This window comes from Pinus tabuliformis, chromosome X (genome assembly GCF_031772625.1).
Source record: "Pinus tabuliformis cultivar Carrire ecotype Pingquan chromosome X, CPIR1, whole genome shotgun sequence".
Classification (NCBI taxonomy): Eukaryota; Viridiplantae; Streptophyta; class Pinopsida; order Pinales; family Pinaceae; genus Pinus; species Pinus tabuliformis.
In genome coordinates, this window is record NC_142308.1 from 806,167,658 (window position 1) to 806,179,998 (window position 12,341).

Genomic DNA, 12,341 nt, shown 5'->3' on the forward strand with positions numbered 1-12,341 from the left:
AAAAGATTCTGATATGGGTCTGACAGTGATCATCTGGCACAGGTTCAATGGGAGCATATACTTCTAATAATGCATTGTTGGCATTATCTTAGAAGATCTGGGTACAATTTCACAATTGCTTTGATACAGGTTGAACAGGTGTAGAGGGAGATCATGGTTGCTGGTCTGGATGGTGACTGACAGATGCTGCTGATGATAGTTGCTGATGACTATCATAATCTTGTTTTAGATATTTTGTCTCTATGTCATGTATATCATTTATTATCAAGGTCATGTAACGACCTAATTTTTTTCCCCACTATGCGTGGGATGGATTATGTAATGTTCTTGTTTTATCATGTATAAACATTTGGTATATCCCCACTTGGTTGGGAGATGGATGTATGTATGAGTCTTTGGTGATAGGAAGGTCATTTATGATGTATAGAGTCATGTTCGTCTTGTAGAACATCTTTTTGTAGACCTTGCTTACAGTCAGGGGGAGCATGATCAGCACACTTCAGCAAATCAGAGATTTCAGCATGTACTTAGGGGGAGCATAACCCTTTGCCCTTGATGAAAAAGGGGGAGAGTGACTTGGGGTTGCCATCAAGTCCAAAGGGGGAGATTGTTGGCATTATGACACAGGTTTGGTGCTATGACACAGGTGTTGTCCTTGATGGAAACTCACTCAGATGACAGATCACAGTTCAGGCTCACAAAATGAAAGAAAAAGAAGTATACGCAGGTTCCCCTTGACCAAGCTGCGTATACACGCGGGTTAACAGACCAAAAGGCACGTATGCGTATACACGCACTTTCACGCAAGGAAAGATGCGTACATGTTGGAAAACTTAATTTTGGTCCATGGTATCTGGTCCATGGTATTTTGATCCATGGTATTTGTCCAAGGTATTCTGTTCGAAGTGTTGACCCCAAATATTTGGTCCAAGGTATTGCTTCTAAGTGGTTTTGGACCATGGTATTGAGTAAGGCCTAAGACTATAAAAGGAGGAGAAGATCATTAGGCAAAGGCACTCAAGTAATTGAATATCTAATGAAGAGCAAGATCTAAAATGCTAGTCATTGAGTTATGGTGCATAGCTGGATCTGAATCAAGGAAGAACCTGAGCGTTTGAAGAAGGATAAGTTCTATTGATGGGTCACGATCTTAAGGCTTGAAGAGAAGCATCTTTGTGTGGTTTTGATATTTTATAATTGGTGCATGTCGTAATCTGTAAATCTGATGATCTAGGTATAACTGATGTCTGAACAATTGTAAAGGATAAATCATCTTTTATAGATTTGTACGTAGGTTCAGTATAGCAAAGGCGCGTATACACACTGGTTCGGCATTTCAAAACTGCGTATATGCAGGATGGCCTTCATATAACAACATATGAACGCAGGTTCGACACATTGAAGTAGCATACGTCTCATAAAATATGTTTTAGCTACTTCTGTTTGCTGTTGCAGTGTTCTGGGTTCTGGCTTGGGTTCTGGTACTGTTACTGTATTCTGGTTACATCATTCAGAGAAGTGATTCTTTGATTCAGTTTTGGTTGATGCAAAGGAGATTGATTGATGCAGATATATTTTGTTTTTTGATTGATGTTATTGATGGATCCAGTCTGAAAATTTATGAAACGTGGTCCCTGGAAGAAAAGAGAAGGTTGTAGCCTTCTGTAGGTCAGCACGTACGTACTAGTACATCAGCTAGTACAAGAGCTAAGGGGGTTGTAGCTCCCTTCCAGGAGAAGCTGGAGAACGAGAGAAGGTTGTAGCCTTCTGCAGGTAGAAGCCTACGTACTGGTATAAGACTACACCAGTACAGAAATATTGTAAAAATAAGTTTCTTATTAAAAGAAGATAGAGACGAATTGCAGCAGCTGGTTTTCACCCACATTGGGTTTCCACCTTATATCTTATGTTCTTTTGTGTGATTGTCTACTCTATTTTTACTGTACCTGGTTACTATTATAAGGTTTTGATGCACAAATTAAAGATCAACATCTAATGAATTAACTAAATTACAAGTTTGCGGGATATACGCTAGTTTCCTTAACTACAGTTGTGTATATACGCAAGATTCATTAACTGAAGTAGCGTATAAAAATTTGATTGTGAAAATAAATATTATTGACTTGCTAATACTGATTCACCCCCCCTAGTATTATTTCCAACAGACTTTATGTGAAGAAGTTGATCTCAGTCATAGTAGAGATCCGGAGGGTCCTCCTTCTTTTGCTTCTCCTCTTCTTCTTTCAATTCTTGGGTAATGTGCGCTTCTTCTTGTTGTCCTTCTTGAACTTAAGACAATCCCTCTTATAGTGTCCATACTCTTGGCAGCCAAAGCATTAGACTTTGGACATATCTCTTTTACCCTTTCTTTGAGGACCAAACTTTCCAAATTTTCCTTTTCTCTTGGCCATAACAGCAAATGCCTTCTCCTTTGATCCCACATCATCTTTGGCTTTGAGTCTAGTTTCTTCAATTTTGCATAGGGACCAAATTTAATTCAACAGGGTATCTTCCTTCTTGGCATATATGCTTGATGTGAAGTTGCCCCATTCCTCAGAGAATGCATTGAGCACCACAATAGTCATTTCTCTATCTTACATAACTTCTCCTAGTTATTGCAGTTGGTCTCTCATCTTAGAGATGTTTATGAAGTATGGAGCTATTACTTCTTCCTTGGATATATTCATTTTATATAATTCATTACGCAACGATATCACTTCTCCAATTGTACTAACTGAGAATAGCTCCACATGTTTATCATAGATTTCTTTATATGTTTCAAGTTTGGAAACATAAGGAATGAGAAGGTCCTTGATGGATTCTATCCTTTGAGCCCTTGTTTCATCCTTATTATACTTTGCTAGGGCTTGAGTTTGTTCCTTAGCAGGAACACTAACACTCCCTTTGATGTAGTACATAACTTCATTTTCTTTGAGAAGTAGATTAGTCCTCTTTTTCCATGCAAGGAAATTAGCAGTCCCAACCAATTTGTTGCTTTCCTTGCAAAAAAACATTTTGATATGTTCAGAAGAGGACATAAAAGTACTTGCTTGAGAGAGTTGTTGAGAAGAGACCTTGTTGCTTCCTTAAAGATTTGATGATTTGACTTCTTATATCTTGGAGTTCTTAAAGATGCTTCCTTCAAGGTGCCTTATGAGAGATTTGATTGGTGAAAAACTTCTCAATGTGTAGTTTTGAAGATCTTTACTAATGGGATTTGATCTTGAGTGCCTCTATTTGAAGATGAAGGATATTTGATGGAGATTCTTCTTGGATATACCTTCTTGTATATGCCTTTAGATGGAAGGCTTTCTTCTTTCCTTGTTCCGAGTATGGTAGTCCTTCTTGATGGATCTAGGAGAGGAGATGATAATGCTCCTTGTCTTTGATGGATCTGGAACCCTTGCTTGTAGATCTAATTATTAAACCTTAGTGTGTCCTTTCTTCTTGATCTTAATTCTTCACTCTTCTATGTGTTATTGAGATGGCATTCCTTGATGTGTCACCTTTGCTCTAATACCATGTTGAAGAATCTAGGGCATCTAGGTTAGGGTGAGATTCTTCTGACGATGATAACTATTTGCGGAGTACTTTTTGCTTTACTTGTTAGAAAAATATTCTCATATTATTATTAGAGTGGGTTATCTTCCCTCATCAAACAATTATAAATAAAAAACAAGACAAAAACACAAGATGTTGGCTCTCAGCCAGGGAAGAACCTCTCTGTCCTAGAGAGGAAAACCATTCTGCAAATTTCTCTTATTGAAACTTCAATTGACAAATGTCAAACCGTAAACCCTTGACCTGTAGATCCTCCAAGTGCAAGACACAGTCTCTCTTTTGTAAATACCTCCTTCTGGACAGTAGCTTGATCCTTTCCTTCACACTCCTTCCAGAAAATTTCCTTTTCTCTTTTTCTGGAAACTGTAGAAACCCTAGGTCTCCTTAGAGACCTCTTCTTTGGTGTCTTCCTTTCCTTCTCTACCTTTCTTGGAAACCTTTCCTTCTCCTTGATACTTAGGCTAGATAATGAGCTTCTTCTTCTGGTGTATCTCTGAGTTAGAAGTTGATCCTCTTAACCCTACTGCAGATCTGATTTTTTCTCACATGTGGCTGATATAGGGCTTGAAGTAAACCCTTTTACTCACTTCCTTCCTTCATTTTAGGTGAGACCTACTTCGCTTGAGATGGAGGCCTACTTGGAGTCTCTTTTTCACCCAAAACACTTATTATTATGTTGTTGCACTTAGGGTTCTGATATGACAACAGAAAAACCATTTTTCCTTCACACGTGTGGTAAATATTAGCCCCAAACAAATCTCCCAAACTCAATTCTCTTCCTTCTTATTCATTGCCCTAGAATCACCTTTATGCTCTTTTTTCGCACCTCTTTCTTGATTCTATTCTTCACTTATTTCAAAGATCACTTAATGGTCTAATTGTGAGGTCGAATGGCCCTATATATAGGAGTATGTCCCTCCTATTGGGCCGACTTGAGCTAGTGAGGCCGACTTGCCTTTAAGTGCACAAAAAGTTCATTCTTTGATCCGACACGAAGAGGAGACTTGTCTTTTCTTTGGAGGAACACCTTTGACATATTTCTTTGACTCTAGTACATATATTTACATAGTGTAACATGCCCACGTGGGTCTTTAACAATTACATTGATTCTTTGACTTTCCTAGAAGCACTTAAACACCATTGACATATTTCTTTGACTCTAGCACATATATTTACATAGTGTAACATGCCCACGTGGGTCTTTAACAATTACATTGACTCTTTGACTTTCCTAGAAGCACTTAAACACCATTGACATATTTCTTTGACTCTAGTACATATATTTACATAGTGTAACATGCCCACGTGGGTCTTTAACAATTACATTGACTCTTTGACTTTCCTAGAAGCACTTAAACATGTGCTTGACCTATAAAATGGGTAAGAAACCCATTCTTTATAATTACAAACAAATAATAATTCTTTTTCTTTTACAAGTAAAAAGTTCAAAATTACATTTACGAAGACCGAACCTAGTTACACTTTCTTCAATAGAAAAGGCAGAGGAAGTCTCTGAAGAGGAAAGGGAAAGTATGTAATTAGTTTTTATCATTTTGGAGTTGAAGGACATAAGTAATATGAGTGCCTAGAAGGACACAATTAAGGAAGAAGAGGTGAATCTAGAACACAAGTTGTACAAGTTGACGAAGTGCTGTTTGTTGGAGAAAATGTGATTTTGCTTCAACAAGAACAAGGAGAAAATTTGATGTTTCATAGAGTATTTCTCAAACCCCAAACAAGATAGTGGAAGAGCTAGAGCAAAAAAGGAAAGTTTTCAAAACTAAATGTAAAGTCTAAGGAAAATTTTGTAACTTGGTCATAGATGGTGGAAGTATTGAGAATTTAGTGTCCACTAAAGTCATGGACAAGTTGAAACTCAAGATTTTAGTCCATCCAAACCCTTATAAATCACAATGTTACAATAGGGACAATAGGTGGTTATGACTGAGCAATGCTTGTTGAATTTTTAAATTGACAATATTTAGGAGCAAGTATTATGTGATGTGGTTGACATGGACGCATGCCACATACTTATGGGAAGTTCATGGTTTTTTGACCAGCAAGCTCACCATGATGGTCAAGAAAATACATATGACTTCAAGAAGGATGGCTAGTGATACAAGCTCAACCCAATGTTGGAAAATATGGATGTAACAACAACAAGTTGTGGAAGTATCAACACGTGTAACAACAACATCATGTTGTGATTCCAAAGGTTGTGCCAGAGGAAGTGAATTAGGAACCATCCCGACAAAAATTAATTCCTTGTTATATGAATTCAAGGAGATTGTTGTTGATGAATTTCCAGAAGGAATACCTCCCATGAGAATAATTTCTCATCAGATTGACTTGATTCCAGGATCGAGATTACGAAAGAAGGCACCTTACAGGATGACCTCAACAAAGAATGAGGAATTAAATAAGCAGGTACAGGAGCTTCTCTATAGAGGATTGATAAGAGAAAGTTTGAGTCTATGTGTTGTACCAACTATATTGGTTCCAAAGAAGGAAGGCGAATGTAGGATGTGCACGGAATCTAAATACATTAATAGGATTACCATCAAATACCAATTTCACTTGCCAAGGATGGAGGATATTATGGACATCTTGAGTGGGGTTGCATATTTCACCAAGATCAACTTGAATATAAGGTATCATCAAATCCATATCAGGGAAGTTGATGAGTAGAAACTTTCTTTCAAGATGAAGGATAGATTGTTTGAATGGTTGGTTACGCCATTTGGGATGATTAATGCACCTAGCATGTGCATGAGGCTCATGAATAAGGTCTTCAAAAGGGAAAGTTTGTTGTAGTGTACTTGGATGACATTTTAATTTTAGCAAAAACAAAGAGGAGCACTTGGAACATGTAAGGCAAGTGTTGCAGCAGTTGAAGGAAGAGATGTTGTTGATCAACTTGAAGAAACGTACAGTCATGCAGGATGAATTAGTGTACTTGGGATTTGTATTTTCCAAGGAAAGTTTGAAGATGGATTCTGAAATGGTAAAGTTTATTTTGGATTTTCCAACACCTCCATCTACTTTTGAGGTGAGGAGATTTCATGGATTGGAAGGCTTCTGGTGAAAATTCATTTGGAATTTCAACTAGATTTGTGCACCTCTTATTGAGTGCATGAATAAGGGGAATTTCAAATGGACAGTAGCAATAGGAAAATCATTTGCAGGTCTGAAAAGGAAGCTGACAAAGAGACCTGTTTTGGCAATTCTAGATTTTGATAAAGTATTCCAAGTTGACTATCATGCAAGTGGGACGACAATTGGAGAAATTTTAAGTCAAGAAGATAGACCAATAACATTCTTCAATGAGAAGTGTAATGATGCTAAGAATTATTTTGTATATGATTACGAATTTATTCTATTGTGTAGGCCTTGAAGAAGTGATGGCACTAATTGTGCCCAAGGAATTTTCCACGTTTGTTGAGCACAAGGCATTACAATATATCAACAATTCAGGTAAGTTGAATGAAAGAAATTATAAATGGGTTAAATTCTTACAAAATTAAAAATTTGTTTTGAATCGCAAGTTTGGAAATTCAAACAAAGTCGCAGATGCCTTGAGTAGGACCGTGTTGCTACTCAACACTTTTTCAGTAGAAGTGGTAGGTTTCGAAAGCATGAAGGAATTGTATTAAGAAGATTTCGATTTTCAAGAAGCTTGGACAACTTGTAAAGCACCTTGGAGTGTGTACATAACTATTTTCTTGGATTACCATATCCAAGAAGTTTTTTTATTTAAAAATCTGCAATTGTGCATTCCTCAAGGGTCAATGTGGAAATTTTGGCATGGATAAGACTACAACGTTGGTAAAGGAGAGGTGTTTTTGGCCTATCATCAACAAGGATGCTAGAAAGTTTGTTGAATGTTGTAGATTTTTCCAATAGGCCAAAGATAAAATTCAAAATACAGGGTTGTATACCCCATTGTCAGTACCATAAAGGCCTTGGCAAGATGTGAGAATGGACTTTGTCTTAGGATTTCCAAGGACACATAGGAAGCATGATTCAATGATAGTTGTTGTAGATATATTTTTAAAGATGACACATTTCATAGCATGCAAGAGGACAAGTGATGCTACTAAAGTGGTTGTTTTATTCTTCAAAGAAGTAGTGAGACTTCATGGGTTTTCAAAAACCATTATTCAGACAAAGATAGAAGATTTATGGGTCACTTTTGAAGGATGTTGTGGAAGAATATGGGATCTAAACTATTATATAGTTCAACCTATCATTCATAGACATATGGACAAACTGAAGTAGTGAACAAGAGTCTTGGGAATTTGTTGAGAACTTTGTGTGGTGAAAATACCTGTTATCACTCAGGTTGTTCCCTGGCTCCTAAGGGAATACGGCCGAGGTAACCACTAACCAATCTTTTAGTTGCAGGTCCTAGCCTACCTGTAACCAGAGAGGGCTCTCTCTTAATGATTTAACTTTGTTTTGGTGTAATTTTAGGCTAGTTATGATGCACAGGGTTTTGTTTTACATTTGTTTGGATGATGATTTCAAATAGAACTGATGCAGTTTTCAGAATAGCTTAGACCATTGGGAAATGGAGTCAATGATTGTGTACTGTTGAAAGTGCTTGTTGGAGGAGAGGTAATACTACAGAGCTAGACAGGTATTCATGAAACAAATCTTCAAATTTGGGAATCGATGGCATGGAATCAGGGAATGAAAGGCAGTCAAGGATCTTTCACTATGCTGATAGAGGGAAAGTGTGAGAATATTATCTAGGAGCAATTAAGAATTCCTAAACAGCATTCATAATGAAAGAATCAATGCAAACATGAGCAATTAAGAATTCATATTTATGACCAATTCTGAAGAAAACACAGTTAGAAACAGAGATTGAGCAGAGGGTGCATTCAAACAAGTCCTGAGCTATCCTTCTTCTCTATTGCTAAGATCATGAAACATATATGTGAATTTTGTAAATACAGAAAGACAAAACATGGTTTAGGAAAACTTATTGTTCCATTAAACAACACATGAATTCTGTAGCAGAACGCAGTTCATTACTTTCACATCCAGATAGTGCAGAAATCATAAACTCCATCAACTCTTTGTATGGGAAAATCTGAAGTATACAACGCAACTCTTAGAGCGAGAATCATTAACCAACCCAAAATGCATTCTATGGGGGGGTATATATACAAAAATAAAATAGAAAATATCTAGATGATGAGTCTTCATGTAATAAATTACATCACCAACTCTTCCAAGGAGGTAAATGAAGAAAGTAAATGCTGCAATAAATATTAGTGGATTAGCTGTCCGTTCTGTCAAAGAATTTTGACTTTTGGGACCATCTGAGTCGGATGGGGTTGCGCTTTCAAATTTGCATTTTTTGGGCTTGCTGTCCTAGCACTTTGATGAGTCATTGGTTTGACCTGCTCCACCTGTTGTCCAACTGCTCTGTCTGGTGCCAGCGTACTCCATTCTGCTGACCTGTAGATGACCAAAATCTGACCAAAAATTGAAGCTGAACAAAGAGGAAAAAAGATCGAGATCACTTGGACAAAATTTCCAGCATTGCTTGCCACCAATCTTCTCTAGGAAGCTGATGTCTCTGTATCTTTATTAATGTCTCATCTGCCTCGGCGTACCTGTAAAAAGTGGGCGTGACCTCAAAAAGATGATTGATTTCATGCTCAATTTAAAATAGGTTTTCCAGCTTATCATAAAGAGATTGTCCAAAGGGAGGGCCTGCTTCTTCTGAGGAACTTGAAGATGCTGTAATCTGATTTGTAATAAAATTATTCATCCTGGTGGCATACTGCTCCCGGGTCAGTAGTCTCCCGGCACTGGTTAACAAGCTGGGTAATCCTCTGTTTTGTAATGTTGTGAGCTTTTGCTTGAATTCATCTACTTCTGCTTGCATTTCCTGACACTTTCTTTCTAGACTTTGGACAAAATTTCTTAGAGTCAGCACCTTTTTTGCTGTCAGAACAGTATCTGTCCTGTTGCTAATGTCTAATGCTGCCAACTCTTCTTTGGTGTGAGTGTTCAGGAAATGAATCATTTTACTAGCCTGCTCAGGCATATTCCCTAATGCTGCTCTAGCCCTTTGATTCTCAAATTGAGCCCGGCCTATCAATTCTATCTGCTCATGCATGGTTTGGATTGATTTCCATTGTCTAGTGATTGATTGGCCAATTTTGGTCCACAAAATCTTTTTTATTTCAGCTAGAGTCTTTTCCAAATTCAGCTCCTTCTCCAAGGCCTTTATTTTGTCGTTGAGGGCCTTAATCTCCCTTGTTTTTTCAGCTACTGTCACCTTGGACTTATCGTAGCTCACTTCTAGTTTGGCCAGCTTTTCCTTGGCCTCTTTTATTTCTGTTGCCTGAAGTTCTAGCTCCTTGACAACTTTCATCATTTCATCCATGCTCATGCTAGATTCAGGTGTTGTCGTTGTTGCTGCCGCTGTAGCATCTGTGGTGGATGAAGCTGTTGTAGATGCTGGGATGATAGGAGGGATCACTGCTGCTTGTGTAAGAGGAACAGGGATATCAGTTGGAACTGTTTGAGGTGGCTGGGAGGTCGACCCTCCCTGCTTGCCTTGCACTGCTCTTTCCAATTCTTTCTCCATCTAAATTATTCTTTCATTCATTCTCATCAGTAGAGCCATTGTATCCTCAACATCTTTTTCTTGCGCCAGCTCTGCAGTTTGCGGGTGCATAGTAGGAGTCAACCCCAATTGTTTTCTAAGGGCAGCAATATCATCTTCTTTTTTCTTCATAAGGGCCCTGACACCCTTAGGGTCCTTGGGATCATGTCCTAGGTCCACAATAATGTCCTCCAATGTTTTAATTCTGCTGTCTTTGGCTGAGGAGGACAGTCTTTCCAAATCTAGCTGAGAATTTGTATTCTTCAAAGACTCCTTCAATTCATGGGCCAGCATGGCCTTTTCTACTAGGGTGGCATAGACCATCTCACCCGTTTGTTTATGGAGCTCTATTTGATCCATTGGGTGAATGTCCTTAGCCAGGACCTCTAAATTTGTCTTGACATAATCTGCAGCTGACTGTGGCTACTGTACTTTGGGCTTGAAGTGGCTGAGAATCATTTTTTCCTCTTTGAGGTCATATGCTGCCATCAACCTCTGTTGTTTGGTAGGTGTTGCCTTAAGAAACTGATCATATAAGTGTACTCTTAACAGCTCATTTTGAGCCTTGATTTCCATGAAAGCAGTTTTGATACTAGGTGGCCGCTTGCTCTATTGTGTTAATGAGGATACCTCCATGCCATGCTGCCTCTCTTGCTCTTGTTGGAAAGAGCTAGTAGGTGTGTGTTGGCTTGCTTCCCTTTCTCTTCTTGGACTTTCTAGGATGTCCTCACTAATTTCCTCCTCAACTGGAGAATCAACTCTTTGCCTCTTGGATTTAGGTTGCTGTGTAGACCCACTAGCAGGTGTGGAGTCCCCTCGGTCTCGCTTCTTACCTCTTTCTTCATTAGCAGGAGTTTGCAATATTGGCACTTGTAGTGCCTCTGTTTGCTGTGGAGGAGCTTGTTCTTTAGTTTGCTCCTTTGAAGTGGTAGGTTGTTCTGCGACCATTTCTTACTCTGCATCCATTGGCTCTTTTCCTTTTGATGTACCTGTTGCTAGTGTAGACCGTTGTTGGGAAGCTTGTGAAGCTGCAGCTGTAGATGGTCCTTCTCCGACTTGCTGTGGTAGTTTGAAAGTTACCTGGTCAAAAGAATCCAAGTCAAGAGTTTTTTCTAGATCTTTGACATTTTGCTCCATAATTTCTTCTTGAGTAAAATCCTCAGCTAGTGTCCCTGCCAGCCACTCATCTTGGTTGGCATATTGTTCAATTTATTGGACTCTACAATGCTCATATGCTGTCAGCCTATATTTTAACTCTTTTGGTGCTGATAAATCCATCCGGGTCATAAGGAACCCACTAGAAACTCCTTTTCAATTTGAGCTTCTGCCCCAATATTTGGTCAGCATCTTGCCAACCCTCTTTCTTGTTCATAATAAAGGGGCCTAGATGGTCTCGAAATTTTAGGCGAGCTTTCTTATTGGCACTATGAAAATGAGTGAGATCTGAGTTGATGAGTTGCTTGTAATATTCTAAGGCAAAAAGTCTCATTGGTACATATCTTGGGAGCCTGTAAGGACAAAGCTCACAACCATAGATTCTAATGACAGTGTGATTTTGGTAGAGATACCAATCACCTATTTTGTAACTCTTGGACAACTGCAAGATCTTCTGCATGTCGTATGATAATCTAGGAGGAGGGGTTCTCATTAGGAGACAAGAGAACGGGTATACAAATTGGTCAATGAACTCACAGTAGGAAAATGGAGAGTTTTGAACCTCATGAAAAACTAATGACCAAAAGATGACATACCTTCTTTCACCCTTAGAATCCAACTTCTTGATGGGGCATTGGAAGCTTTCAGATTGGTAATACATGAACAAATGATAGATATATGACGAATATTTAAAGATTCCCTCCCTATCCAGCTTCACTAGTTGGTCATGCATTTTATTGGCTATGAACTTGGCATAGTTATACTTGACAGCAGGGAGTTGTCCTGGGCTGTATGCAGACATCAGAACCAACATTGTTTCATCAATATGCTCACTTGTTTTAAAACCCAGTACATAAGAGATCATATTTACAAGCAGCTTGCCCAACTCAGTGAAGTTGACATATAGGAATGGAGGTGGCTCAGTAGGTTGGCGGTCTGCCCTCATGAATGTCCTGGCAATTCTTGCAATCTCAGAGCTGGAGAGCTTGGAGCCTTC